This window comes from Protopterus annectens, chromosome 9.part0 (assembly GCF_019279795.1).
Source record: "Protopterus annectens isolate FY-2018-M chromosome 9.part0, PAN1.0, whole genome shotgun sequence".
Taxonomy (NCBI): domain Eukaryota; kingdom Metazoa; phylum Chordata; order Ceratodontiformes; family Protopteridae; genus Protopterus; species Protopterus annectens.
In genome coordinates, this window is record NC_056743.1 from 1,033,765,114 (window position 1) to 1,033,780,701 (window position 15,588).

General features: G+C 37.5%; 1 long non-coding RNA gene across 1 annotated transcript; it reads right to left on the reverse strand.

Moving 5' to 3' along the window:
* Nucleotides 1–3,711: 3,711 nt before the first annotated feature.
* On the reverse strand, nucleotides 3,712–13,250 carry LOC122810921. The gene is made up of 2 exons (XR_006366151.1): nucleotides 13,170–13,250; nucleotides 3,712–3,886 (listed from the first exon to the last, which is right to left on the reverse strand). It is a non-coding gene; the product is annotated as an uncharacterized LOC122810921 (long non-coding RNA).
* Nucleotides 13,251–15,588: the final 2,338 nt, after the last annotated feature.

Below are 15,588 nucleotides of genomic sequence, written 5' to 3' on the forward strand. Positions count from 1 at the left end.
CTGTTATTTTTTATGTTGAGCTTCTTTTCCTGAGCCTTTACCAAAAAGGGGAAAGCCTTGCATCCTAGTTGGATTTTCCAGGTAAACAAGTGCTAAATAAATAAAATAAAATAAAATAAAAGATTTGTATACTATAATGAAACATCTAGAAGTTGAAAAGGCAAACAATTTATACTACACCAGCTTATTAACATTATGGCTTTCCTTCATTTGCTGCTTTTCTGTCAGAAAGGCTTATAATTTCAATAAAAATATAATATAGGTCAGTGGCTGAAACACAGTCAAGAAATTCTGTGCAGCTTTCTGGTATGAACTTCTTTGGACCCTTGTATACATTGAGGGTATGCATTTAAAAATGTGACGTCCATTGATTTATATTCCTATCTTTGCTTGATTATTTCAGTTCAGTGGTATTCTATAACTTAAAATGAATCACTCTCTTGTTTACTAATATTAATTTCTAGATGGTGGCTTGTAATAACCTTTCTTTTTGAGGTTATAATTTTGAAGAGCAAGGATTTCTATTTGTCTTGAACACTGAACAGTAGTCACCTTTTAATAAATTATAAGAAATGCAGTATAACAGAAGCTGATGGAATATATAAATACTATCTGTCTGCAAACTTTTACCAGACAGGAACCAGAGGTGAGAATCAAACTTAGTACTTTAGATCTGTGAGATAAAAATTGTAGCCAAACCCACCCCCATATATATGTTTTCTTGTGAGCTAGCTTTTAGTGCTGTTCCAAGTAAATGACAAACTTAAGAAAGTTGTAACGAAGCACTCAAACGAGCCTGAGCATGTAGATTGTTTTACTATCCTTCCACTTTTAGAGTTTGATTGATTATACATACAATGCTATAGAGATAGTCATGACTGGTGTCTGACACTGCTTCCATTAATGTTAAATGAAATGTCATCTTAGGCAAACCTGGATAGCAATGAGTCTTTTAATTTATGCCCCCAAACTTCCAACTTCCTTTGACCAGGTGTTTCTGACTGAATGGAGAATATTTGCAAATACATTGAAATGTAATGACTTCAGACACCACCTCAAAAAATGAAACAAATGATCACGTAATTGTGACATGTTGTGGTTATAATCTTTAAGCTAGTTACTGATCATTCTTATTAAAAAATTGTTTAGCTTGAGTTTTTAAAATGATCAGATATGGCAACCTGATCAATCGTATTAAAAGTACAGGCAACCTTTAATTAGATTGCATTCTGCTACATCATCACTTCAGGGGCTACTGTTAGTTGTTCAAAGAAATCCATGATGTTATTTCAGCAAAATATTTCCTTTAAAGTCCATATTGTTTTAAGTCAGCAAGTTCCCCTAAAATCAATATGCTTGGCAGTTATATTATTAACTGGTCTCTTTTGCTCTGGTATCGCTTTGGAGCAGGTTCTATGTACAGGTAAATCAGCAGTATATCTGAAAAGATGAGATGAGACTGTCTTTGACATCAGTTTAAAAACAAGATTAAAAGCCCTGCCAGTGGAAAAGTATTTTGGTGGGTTGGTCTAAACCATGCTAAGACTTGAGAAGAAACACTGATTTTTTTTTTACTGCTAATAGATGTTCCCTTGGTGCAAGATGAGACTATTACAGATGTTGACCTAGAATTTTTCTTACAGACACCAAGTAGTTGTTAAGCAATACTGTCATATTTATTTTCAGCTGTAATGCTGTCCCAAAGGACCTTTGGAGGACATTATAGATGTAAGCATAAGGATTAGCTATACAAAATAGTTTTATTGTTCAATATTGCAGGACACAATTGCTTTTCCCATATTTTTTTTTTTAGTAATCTGAATTCAGTTTTAATTTATATTTACAGGCTATATTGTCTTTTTCAATATGAAAGACTTTTTCATTTGATTGTCTTTGGTTAATTTAGTAGTTGTTCAGACTGCAGTTTGTTTCCTGCTTTTTTTGCAGATAGATTTCCATCTTGGGTGGATGGATGTGTGTGTGTGTGTGTGTGTGTGTGTGTGTGTGTGTGTGTGTGTAGATATCTGAATGTGTATGTGTGGCTGCAGGGATGTGCCTTACCCAATGTGATGCATGGGCTGTCAGGGAAAACACTACATCCATTAGGCATGACAATGATAGGGATAAACAAGCGTGATTCAGATATGCAAATGAATTGATAATGAAGTCCTGCTCACTGCATCAATTGCAGTCTCAAAATCATATTTTCTCTCCATAGTGTAAACTGACTTACTTGAGGTAACAAATTTTCATGAGCTGTGAGGATCTTTCTTAATTCCAGGTTGTATGTTGAACCATGTATTAGATATCTATCAGCTGCAGGCAATGTATCAGATATCAAAGTTAAGGTAGTAATGTGAAAATCTGCATGAATATGGCTCACATTTAAATGTGATTTTTTTGTAAGAGCTGCTTAATGTGATTTTTCAAAATAAGTAAATGGCTTACATGTAGTTTCACTTAGCCTAAAGGCAAAATGGCATGTAATCTCTCTCTCTGTAATCCTTGTTACATGAGCTAGGGGAATTGACCTGAGTTATCAAAGTACTAGAGAAAGAGGAAAGATCCAAACATTCTCCACAGAGTTTTTTCCCTAGGAGTATGGCATCAAGAGAAATCAGTGTTGTATTGAAAATTGTGGCAAGAAAGTCACGGCTGTTATAATACAGGTGAGCTATGATACCACAGTGTGTGTGTGTGAATGCAATTCTGGGTGCAGATTTATGTGTTTCTGTATATAAATGTCTATGAGTCTGAGCTTACTCAGATAATACAACATGAAGTAGAAAAAGTATGTAAATCCTGGGACAATTTACCAAAAGAAGTGATTGAAGCCATTAAAGTAAGGACAAAGAGTTGCACCAAGACAGGAGAGTGTCAGAATTTTCTATGGAGATTAATAATAAATAAGTTACAAGTAAAGGGAAATATGCCATATAAAACTAATGCTGAAAGAGTGTGTTTATTCTGAGGAGGAAGAAACAACACATCATATTTTCTTTTTAAATAAAACAGTGGTGAATCTCTCGAAAAAGTTATGTGCAGAAAAGATTTTTGAAAATATTAATGACAAACACTATAGATAGGAATATGATTATGTATGGATATTATAACATTATTTATTTCTTTTCCCTTCATAACCCCTTGTCATTCATCAAAAGAACCAGCAGGTAGCATTGTCACTTCACAGCAAGAGGGTCTCCATCTCAGTTCTCGGCTGCTGGGGTGTCATTTATGTGGAATCTGCATGGCCTCACTGTGTTTGCATGGGTTTTCCCCAGTGGTTTCTTCCCACATTCCAAAGTCATGCAGGATGTGGATGTGGATTGAACTTTCTAATTTAGTTGTAGAAATGAGTATGCAAGTGTGTGGGTATGGTATGGAAGAACAACTGAAGCAGGGCTGTCACACAGAGGAGTGAATACCGGCACAAGATGATTGTCACTGTTGAAGTGACTCCCTGCCCCTATGTGCAAAAATGGAAAAAAAATGAGTTATGGATGGTCGGATGGACAGATAGATAGATGGAGAGATGGATGAGTTTATCTAAAGAAGTTGGAGTTAAGATCTGACAAATAAGTTTTGTTAGGTCATGGATTCACCTCCTTTTTATTTGCATATCTACATTTTTAATTCTAAATAACAAAGAAGAAATCTAATGCATATGAATAAATAAATACATAAATAAATAAGAAAGAGGAGTTTTACAACTTCTGTGCTATCCTTTAATTCAGCAAGCTTCACTCTTTTCCCAAGTGTTTAGTAGGCTGCTGTTTACAGTGACAGGTTAAGAGCAGTTATGCTAATTCAAAAGAAACATGGTTGCCAAGTGTAGTTTAAGACATATTGTACCTGTAGTTATTTTGTTCTTGGATCTTTTAGCAATCTGCAAAGATGTTAAAACACAGAGAAAAAAGAAAAAGCTCATTCAGTTAAAAATATTTTACATGTTGTTTAAAATATTTAAACTATTCTTTTTAATATTAGGACTTTTATGAAGTGCTTGATAATTGCTTTTATGTAACATTTGCAGGATATTTGAAACATAAAATCTTTGTTCTGAAACAGTAAGTGAAATTCTTCCTTCCAGTATCATTCATCAACTATAAATACCTCTAGAGTCATTGAAAAGATATCATAAAACCTTAGAAAAGGGTAATCTGTTCTGATGAATATTATACATGGCAGAGTGACTTCTATGATGGCATCTTTAGACTTTGACAGGTATTATTGCTGTAAATGTCTCAATGTGTTTATTATTGATAGGATATATGTAGTAACAGATGAAAGAATGAAGTCTATACTTTGATTATGCAGAAGTACAAAACAATATTTTTATGTGTAGGGGCATTACAAAGTGGCAATGTGAATTCACTGAATCTGACTTGTTATAGAACTTTTGACATAGTGATGATACTGCAGAGATAAGCATGTTTGCATTTACTTATTGCTTTACATTGTGATTGTGCTATTATTTCATTATCCATTTGGAGACTTGACCTAGACTTACAAATGTAAACACCATGCAATGATGTTACTGCGAAAGCAGATTATATATATATTGAGGTAACCTAACAAGGAAATATGGCAAACTGCAACGTAAGCTACAGATATTGATAAATTATAATGTGAAAACTGACACAATCCAAATTTAAAACAAAATAATGAAAACATACATAAACTTCATAAATCAACATTAGCTAACAATAAATCAGTAACAATGGGTTTTACATGGACTCCAATCTGGTTTGTTTATGCTCCTACAGTTTGAAATCATACATAGGTACACGACAGTAGTGATTCCATCACCTTAGCTCTCTGAGCCAAGCTCAAGGAATAAAGCAATCCACAAAACTGCAGGTGAAACAAGTTTAAAAATAATTTTTCTGCAGGGGACAGGCTACCTTCACCCTCGCTGTGGCGGACTTCACTCCACACCCCTATTCTTAAATATACTAACACTATGATCATATAACCATGGAGAAATTAAAAATTCCTGTGAAAATGATATAATAGTTTATATAACTGCTTTCTTGCAGTAGAGCCAACAAATATAAAATCATTCCAGAACATGCAAATTAAATGAGTTTGACAGTGTGGACAGTTTACATTCCTGGATTGAAATTTTCAACAATGGATGCATCCTTACACATGAAAATGAAGGGCAAAAGAAGCAAGAAGAAGGGAAAGAAGTCGGTTTAAATCGGGAAAGGTTTTCAGTGTGTGCAATGAAAGGAGGAGGAAGACAATTCCAAATGGGAGCACTAATGCCCACCATTCCCACCTCACATCCCTCTGGGAATGCTCCTACTCCCACCCCTCCTGTCCCCCCTCTACTTAACCATATCCTACCTATCTCTCTTCCCTAATTTCTCATAACTCAGATAACATCAGATGAACGAACATTGTTATATCGACCCCTAAATGTCAAAAATCCAAAACAGCAAACAACAAGAGCAGTGATTTTTTTCACAGGGAAAAAATCAGTTCCCCCAAAAAAAAAAAAAAAAAAACCACTAAACACTAAATAAAGTGGGGGGGCTTCGCCCACCACACACCCCATGTGGGGGGCTGCTCCCCCACCCCCCTACTTAAATATACCAATGCTACATTAAGAACTATTATTATTAAACAATGTACTTTTTTTGTCAGCAGACTTACTAAACAACAATAAAATAATAATATTTTTTCTTTCCAGAGTACTTGATGCCATATACCTTTTATATGATATATACAGGAGAATACCTGCTGGGCGGATTTATTACTCTGCAATATCTTGCTCAACAAACAGTGGCCGGGTTTGCTTTTATTGCTAGTATGGAGGATACAGTATCAGTCCTTTGGTTTGAAGCCTTGAATTAGGTTTTATAGTTTGCAGATTTTAACATCCTGATGGGCACGTGTCCAACTTGTTGAGTTCTGTGAAACATTTTTTTTTTATTTGCCCTCTCCACATAAGTGACCAAAAGGGAGGAGTGATTATAAAACAGTAAAACTTATCACATGCCATTGTATCAATGCTACAGTGTGATGATCATTGTTTTAATATTATTTTTTGCGGCTTTTACTTTTTAGGAGAACAAGGAGAAAATTACGGTCAGCTGCCTGTCGGGTGCCAGGATCCGCCACATAACACATGCACTCAAGTCACTCCACAACAAGTACAAATATGACTCTGTCATTGTCCATGCTGGAGTGAATGACTTGAGATGTACCTCCCTGGACTACATGAAAAGAGATATGGAAGAGCTCTTGGATCATGTGACCCAGGCAGGTATGACCCTAGCCCTGAGTAGCATCCTGCCTTCGCCCAGAATGATACCACAGTATAAGGACAAAATGATTGACTTCAACAATTGGATAAGCTTCTGGTGTCATTCAAAAGGGATCCAGTATTTGTCTGCCTGGGAAGACACGATCAACAAACCATGATGCTTTGCCAGAGATGGTCTGCACCTGTCACCCCTGGGATCCAGGTTACCGGCTAAAGCTCTTGCCACCCCTACAGTGCCTTTTTTAGGCAAGATTCAAAGGATAAAACCACCAATGTAACAGATAGAAAAAGGCAAAATCTGAAGGTAATGCTACTCAATGCTAGAAGTCTAAACCTCAAAATGCACTCTCTCGAGGCACTCCTAAAAATGGAGAACATCGATATCTGTGCAGTAACTGAGACCTGGTTCAAGGCTCCAGACAGCACCCCTGCAATATTCTTACCACACTTTTCGGCCACAAAACCAGGACCGAAACACTAAAGGTGGAGGAGTGTCCATATTCACCAAGGATATTCACACCTCCATGCTAGTTGCCCAACACAATGCATCTGAAATTCTCCAGGTGCAACTAACACTAGGTAAGACTGCAATCCAAATTGTAGCTTGCTACAGATCCCCAACCATGCCCCAAGATTCTCACTACACCTTTCTAAACATACTGGAAAATATTAAGATACAACCAAACACCCTAATACTGGGTGATTTCAATTACCCTGCCATTAATTGGGAAAACTACTCAGGTACCAACTCCTTTTCCCAATGGTTCTTGGAATTCATAAATTTCAACGCCCTGGATCAACTAATCCATTGTCCCACCAGGGGCTCCAATATCCTAGACCTGGTCATTACCAACATGGGAGATAGATGCTCCACACCAGTGGTCACCCCCTCGTTGGTCAGGTCTGACCATAAGCAAATCACCCTTGACATCCACATCCCACCCCCACCCCCCAGTAAGGAAACCTCCTTAAAAACTTCTCCAAAGCCAACTTCAAGCTACTGAAGTCAGAAGTGACAAACTTCACAACACCCACGCAGATGGGATCTGGAAGTTCGACTGCAGAATCCTACACTAAGGCACTGTATGAACACATCCACTCGTGCATGAATCGTGCCATCCCAAATAGAACCAAAATGCTCTTCTCCAAAAAAAGGAAGCCAATCTGGTGGTCCCCTGCTATAAACAAACTATACAACAGAAGGAAGAAACTGTTGCAAAAAAGAGGAAAATCCCAGAATGCAAAAAACTCCCTCACCAGCCTCAGTAAGAAGCTGAGATCCCTCATAAAATCCTCAAAAGCTAGTTACGAAAATAAAATTGCCAAAGATTCCAAAGACAACCACAAGGCATTCTACAGTTATGTCAAGAATCTAAATGGCAATGCTCAGATCTGCTCTGAGTTACAACAGAATGGCATTAAATATACTGATCCCAAGGATATTGCCAATATCCTGGCAGATCGATTTAGTGCCAACTTCACCCCACTCACACCCCCTAAAGGTCCCATCTCAATACCAAAAGATTGCCAAATTCCGATAATCACAGCCACACAGGTAGAAACCGTACTCTTCAAAGCTAAGAATACAGCATCCATGGGGCGAGATGACATCCCAGGCTGTGTACTACATGAACTACAAAATGAATTGGCACCTGTGGTCATGTTTAATCATAGCCTCACCTCAGGCTTTGTGCCCACTGAGTGGAGCACAGTTACAGTTATCCTGCTCCACAAGGGAGGATCCACCTTAGATCCTGGGAACTACCATCCCATCAGTCTGACAAGCCTGATTTGCAAGGGCATGGAACGCATTATCATGGAACTTATAAACAAAGACACTGGCAACCTTCAAACACTGGACCCCACCCAGTTTGGGTTTGTGAAGGGCCGGTCTTGTCTCCTGAATCTGATTGACTTCTTCGAATCAGTCTCCAGATCTGTGGACGAGGGTAAGGCAGTCCACACAGCCTATCTGGACCTCGCCAAGGCCTTTGACACCATCCCCCACTCTGGAATCATAGATAAACTTACTAAGCTGGGCATAAATCCCTATGTCACTTGATGGGTTGCTAACTGGCTTACTGACAGAACCCAGACAATAAAAGTAGCCGACTACAAATTCAGCTCCAGACAAGTGACAAGTGGAGTACATCAGGGTTCAGTCCTGGGACCACTCTTGTTTGGCATCTACTTCTCTGAAGTACAGGCCAACACTAAGGGACTCTGGCTAACAAAGTTTGCAGATGACTGCAAACTGGGAGCCATTATTGAATCCCCAAATGATGTGGATATTCTATAAAAGGGCCTTACAGAAACAGATGCCTGGTGCCACAGCCATGGGCTCAAGCTTAATGCCAAGAAATGTATACTTATCCCCTCTGAAAAAAAACATGTACCCATGAATTACCACATAGGTGGCAGGACACTAAACATCGAAATTGTGATAAGAGACTTAGGGACACCGGTGGACAGTGGTCTCACTTTTGATAACCACATTGCCACAACAGTCAGGATATCCTTCTATGTGGCACACCTCATCACTAAGGGCTTTTCACCCAGAAAAAAGGAGGTCATTGCCCCACTGTACTCATCCCTCATTAGACCCATTATAGAGTATAATGCCCCATTTGGTATGTACCTCACAAGACATCTGCAACAGCTGGAAAGGCCACAGAAATACCTCACTAAAAGAATCACAGGCCTAAAGCAGATGCCAAATACTGACCGTCTAAAAAAACTCCAGCTATACTCTGTGGCATATTGTCTACTCAGAGGCGATCTCTGCTTAACATACAAGGCCATGTCAAACCCAGAGCTGTTGGACATGCTCCACAAAGAAATCCCAATCCCTCAAAGCCACACGCTCCAGGGATCTAAACCTTGTCATCACAATGAACAAAACATGCTGGAGGGACAGGTTCCTGACCTAGAGACTCCCCAGACTCTGGAATAGACTGTCCATATATATCAAGCAGAGCGCCTCATTGGCCCTCTTCAAAAGGAACCTTGATGATTGGATGGGAGATAGGAAATTCACCCTGGGGATCATGTCAGTCGCCCTGCTAGACAGGGGCCTGGAGAAGTAAATATTGTGGGAAGAAATATCCAGGGAATTGTTATGGCTAGGCTTGCATAGGCCCTAGGGCCGATAGCCTAGTACCAACCTATGAACCTATGGTTTGACTTTTCTATTCTCTTTCTTTGCATTTTGGGGATTTGTATTTGATGTAAGTGAGTATGCTTTTATTTGTTTGACATTATATGTGGCTTAGTTTGAGTTTTAAAGTTTATTTTAATTATCTTATTAATATTTGATTTCATTTTTATAGCACTTTGCCAGGCGAAGCTTACACTATGCTTATTGCATTAGCATGCTTCTATGCCTCATTTACTGCCCGTCTGTGCTAAGTGTGAGGTTTTGTATTACTGATTAATTATAGAGGTATTTATTATACATGGTTTCACTGATGAGAAGCCTTGGACTTACATCTTTATCCCTGCAGGTATCTGCTCAATATTGTTATTGCTTTGTTTTTCTTTTATAGGATCATAGGTGGTTACTAGGCTATTGGTTCAAGAGCCATTAAAAGCCTAGCCAAGCTTGCCACAACTTTATGAAATTATTGCTGATGTGTCAATATCTCAAGGAATTAATGGTTATGATATAGGCTTGTATACATCAAGCTTTCAAAGGTTGCTACAGTCCATTAGGGACATAGATGCCGAAATAAATTATATTTGTACAGAGTTAGGGATGCTCTTTGCTTTACATTGATGGGAAGCCTGTTCCAAAGAAGGGGTAATCTTTGAGACAAATACTTGTTTCTCCATGATGTCCTGTTTATGTCAAATGCAAGGTTTAAGCCCTTAGAATATGTTCTTTAAAGGTGTGGGATGCTTGGCAAGAAACATAATGCCATGTTTGATTCCTATTCCTTGTAAAGATAGTTACTCTGACAGTTTATGCCTTTGTAACAGAGCTTCATTTATTTAATGTTTAGCTACTGCATTTACATATTCTGATTTGAAAAGTCAAAATTATAGTTTTCAGTGACTTCTTTGGGTTCTGTATGGATATATTTCCATGGCCCTTAATTTGCATAATAGAGGTAACACAGAGATTTCTGTTCAAGTAATACCAGAGTTTTGTATTTTAAATGTTTTTTGGTATTATTTTTCTTAGTACAACAGATCAACTGATTTTTAATGTAGTACTAATGAGTTCATATGCTTGGCTCTGAAGTGCTTTGTAACTGTTTGCATTATTTATTTTGAGAAGAAGAATATGGTGACAGTTTTTCCCTGCTAAGCTACATGTTTATATTCTTAGTGTTCAGCTAACATTTTACATCATCTAATTCTCACGTTTCAGTTTAATAATCCACACCATTATCTAAGACATGCTCTCTCTAATACTATGCCAAGTTATTTTAGTTCTTAGTTCTTGGGCACATAACAAATCACACGGAATGCCAGCTGCCCATGACCTGTTCTAATATCTTGTGGCTATAACTGCTTTAATGCACCATTGTGTGGTCTGACTTGTACTTAAAAAAGCATTTGTTAAATCAGTATACTCACTTAAGTGCCAAATAGCTAAGGCTCATTTGACAACTGTAGATTTGTAAGATGCTGTTCGTAACACCTCATGTGGATGACACTGATACAATTACAGGCAATGACCAGGCTCAAATTATGCTTAAAAATTGCTACAGTTTTGAAGACATCTAATTTTTACTTGCGTTCTGTAACTAAGGAAGCATAGTTTTATTCTGCTTTACTTGTCTAGTGCAATTGTAAGTGACTCATCATATGGTATGGTGTTATAGAGCTTACAGGAGTCTGTGTCCTTTGTAAATTAGAGTTATCTTTTTTTTAATATTTTATGGGTGCAGAGTTCTTGCTAATTAATTTTGTAGAACACAAGGAATGAGCTCATGTCTTTATCATGAGGTGTGTTTGTTTGTCCTCTCTGATGTCCATGTGTTCAGGTACCTTTAATCCATCTCATACAAATGAATGAAAATACATTTATTCAGACATAACATTGGAAATAAAGGATGAGGTCAGTAAAACTTTTGTAATCTTAATAATTGTATGTTTTGTAAATAGCTTTGTTTTTAATCTGAATGTTTGAATATCTGATTTTTGAAGGCCAAATGTCTAAGAAACATATCCTCAGATAAGCTAAATGCATACGTACATTTGCCTGTATCACAAGTGATAATTCATTAAAGGTGTTTTAAAAAAAATAAATATAAATTTGGTAAAATGTATTATAATACAACCAGAAAAAGAAATTACAAGGAGTTCACAATATATTTTATGAGCTATAAAGACACTTATCCGCAGAATATAAGGGAAGCAAACTAGTCTTAAGAAAGGGCATAATTAAAACAATATCTCAGAATAAATACAAAGCCTCTACCATTTTGACCTAGATAATGATGCTAATTGTCTGGTCTTTTGTAGAAAAGCCGGGCTTCCCAATTTATTAATTATGCCACTAAACTGAATATCATGATTGTGATAAAAATACTAAAAGTTTTGTTATTAAAAATAGCTGGAGAGAAAGTACACCAGATTTAGGAGACAATTATTAACGGAAGGCAATGGTTTTATTTGGTTCTATGTTAAAAGACCAAATCCCAGAAGCTGAAAGCCAAATTAATGAAAAACATTTGGTCAAAACTTCACCACTATACACATTTTATAAATTATCACATATTTATACATATTTTGAATGGGTCAAGCTTCCTTGCACAACACACTGGTTATTTCTGGTCACCTCTAGGCAGGTATAGTGGTTAGTTGTGTCCAAGGTGTGGTGATGGTTGGATGCCTGCATCAGTACCATGTAATATTTTCTCATATGGATGGTATAGTTATGCTTTTGGCTAGCACATACCATGGGACCATCAGAAACAAAGCCTGTCCATGACATCAGCCAATGTAGATGACTGATATCTGGATATGTTCTTTCTTGTGTTACTCAGTCACCCTATACGTGCCCTATATCCATCTTGGTATTCTCTGCCCTTATGACTTAGTTCCCATTCCTTTTTTATATTCTAGACTTCACTGCATATTTGCATTTCTCATCTTCTGTGTGCACCTCTTGTATTTATATTTCCTTTTCTTTGTCTGTATTTTATGTTTTTATATTTGCAACCAGCTCCGTGTTACTTTCCCCATCTACGCTTCTTCTTTTTCTTCAAATATATAAAAACTGGACACCTCTTTCTCAAAATTTGCTTGTATTTTAACCAAATGTTGTGGTTATATTTGTGTATGTTTCTCTGCTTGTATTGTCCCTTTTCTACCTTTACCACCCTCTCCTTTCTGCCCTGATAATATAATGAGAAATGTTGCTGTGCTGGCACTCTCTGCCTTCTGACAGTGCTTACATACAGCTGTGCGATGCTTTGTCATACAAGTGAGCATGCATAGCTTTGGGCATGCCACCTTACTGTTGTTGTCATGGTAATCACATGACTGATCATAGAGTTGACCTTTCTTCTAATGCTTTGTAGCATGAATGTTGTCAGAAATATGGCTATGGTAACTTACCATGCAGCCAGTCTTTGGAATACCAGCGCATTATAATAGTCCTAAGCAGCATCAGACCACGTTGTGTTAGAGAGTTCTTGATGTTTTGCTGTGGCAAAACAAATGTTTCTGAATACCCCAGTACTTAATGTAGAAAAACAAGAATACTGATAAGAGAGGATGTACGTCAAATGAATCATATTTACAAAAGAAAAAAGAGGTAATGAAGAAAGCTAAGAACTAGAAAAGTTTGTGATTAACTGATCTGAATTTTATGAGGATTTTATTTATCCTCAACAATGAACTTGATTAAAGAGTTATGAATACGACTTGCAAAAAATCTTACCAGAAAATTCTTCTCAGACAGCACTGACATGCTATGCCCTCAGAAACAGATCTGAAATACAAAACAGTGTATCATTATGACGAAGCAATGACCCACCAAATTATGCTCCTCAGCCCATTTTTCAGGAGTTAATACAAATATCTGCCAATGCTTAAAATGATGTAGTGCTACATACACAGGTTGTAATAATGTAATCTTTTTACCATGTTTGGAATAGATATCAGCAATGGCTTACAAAATTATTTCTGTTTCTGTATTTGAAATTGTAGACCGCTTTAATTTCTCTGACCTTCACCATAGCAATCCAGGTCAGGTGTGAATAGTTACAGGAAGGTGTGGACTACACACTGTTTGTATATTGCTTTGAATATATATTCATAGATTAACACTAGACTACCTGCTCTTATGGGCCATTTTAAGCCTAGTGAATATCCCCAAAAGGCAAGAATCAAACCCTGTACCATGTGCATGTGAGGCTAAGACCTTACCGTTATACCGACTGCGCATAACATATGATCATTTTCATGCAGTGCAGCTATAAAAATGTCATTTTCAAGAAGAAAGTTAAAGGCATGGAATGGTTAATGAGCTGGAAAGTATGGTAAAATGAAATTCGAACATGCACATGTACCTTCCCCTTGCATAAAATCAATATATTGTGTAATAGAAATATATATAAAGAGAGAGTGAGAGGGAGAAAGAAACAGTCTTGACTATGGTATCAGACACAAGCTCCAGTCTTGAACCTGGCTACTGTGTCTGTAGTGTTTGCATGTAATCTCTTTGCAAGTATTGATTTCCCCTGGATACTTTGTTTTCTTTATGCCTCCCAAAGAGAGTTACCTACTTATATTTCAGAGATTTTAAAGTAAATATTTTATTGACTTTGAACATACAGTACTCAAGTATATCTAGAAAACAAATGCACAAGGCGAGGGCAACTTAAAGAATGTAATTATAGTGATGACACAAACTCATACTGCTGCCTGCAAATTAAATCATTGCAAGTCATTGCTAACTTAATCACTGCCATCTGTTATCTATCCTTTCACTGAGAATTGTTGACTAAGAATACCCATGGGATTATAGGCAACACAAAATGCTTTCATATGATTTCAAAAATGTAATAAAACTTTTTTGCCCTGAAGACTACAGTTTGCTTCTTTGTTATGGGCTAGTGCATTTGGATCAGCTATAAATGCACACTGTATACATCAGTAGCTGTCTTTCTTCTTTGGAAAGGTCTTTTGTTTCCATGGATTTCTAGGATAAAAAGCTTGGAGTCTTGCAGCACTCTCTTAATCTGCATAGCTGCAGATGTCACCATGGGTAAGCCAACCATATGCACATGTTCATCAGATTCCCATTGCCAGCAAGGTCAGTCACCTCTGCTCAACCTTTCCTCTGACCTTTTCTGTTTTCCACTATGCCATCTTTAGAGCAAACTGATTTGCATGGTAAATACTCAATGGTGGGATATGAAGGCAACTAGCACCTGCATAAATATATCCTGCTTTTCTTTACAGATATCTAAATGTCACTCATTATGGGATGCATTCCTATTTCTAATGGATCATTCACTACTTTCTTGTAGAATACCAAAGGACTTTAATTGGAATATCTGCCAAATCAAACTTTTCTAACAAAATAATTTTTTCTGTACCACGCCTCAGATAAATACTAATGTCTCACAAACCATAACTTGTGTAGAATAGGTATGGTTTGTTATGACGAGACAAGCAATGGCTGCTAGCAGAAGGATGTTATTTATAGAAGGCCTAAAGAGTGGCATTTCTGTATGGCTTTGCTTATCACAGGCACTGCCCAAGAACTGACAGGGCACATTTTGGGAAATTTAGTTTACCAAGTGGACATATTTTTACACATATGCCTGCTTGGTAATTATGTGAGGTAAGCTAGCAGCTAAGTTAGGTAGTGGTATGGTGAAATGGTGGTTGGGCATGGATAAGGGTTATAAGGCAGTTAAGGGTAGGAAGACGAGTGTGGGCTAGGTGGATGGTGTGCTATGTAAGTCTTTGGCTGAGGAATATTTGATCTCTTTGGTGTGGATATTTAAATGCATAGGCAGCATTTACCCATGTCCAAGAAACCATAGGAAACTTTTGGGTAGGTGGCTTTTAGAATGGTGGATGTCAATGCTTTCAAAGATTGATGGGTGAACATTGTGGCTCAAGCAACTAAGAGGTAGCAGTCCAGAAGCCACACCATCAATGTCAGCACTGCCTACCGTGTCAGTCGAGGTGCCCTCTGAAGGGGACCATGTCCAGAGAAGTCGGAAGAAGAGAAATGGTGACAGAGCAGAAAAAGACCAAGAGATTGTTGGAAGAGTTCAGCTGAGAGAGCATCCAAAGAACACAGTGACAGCTGAGCCAGCAGCACCAGTTTCACAGTTGCCTGC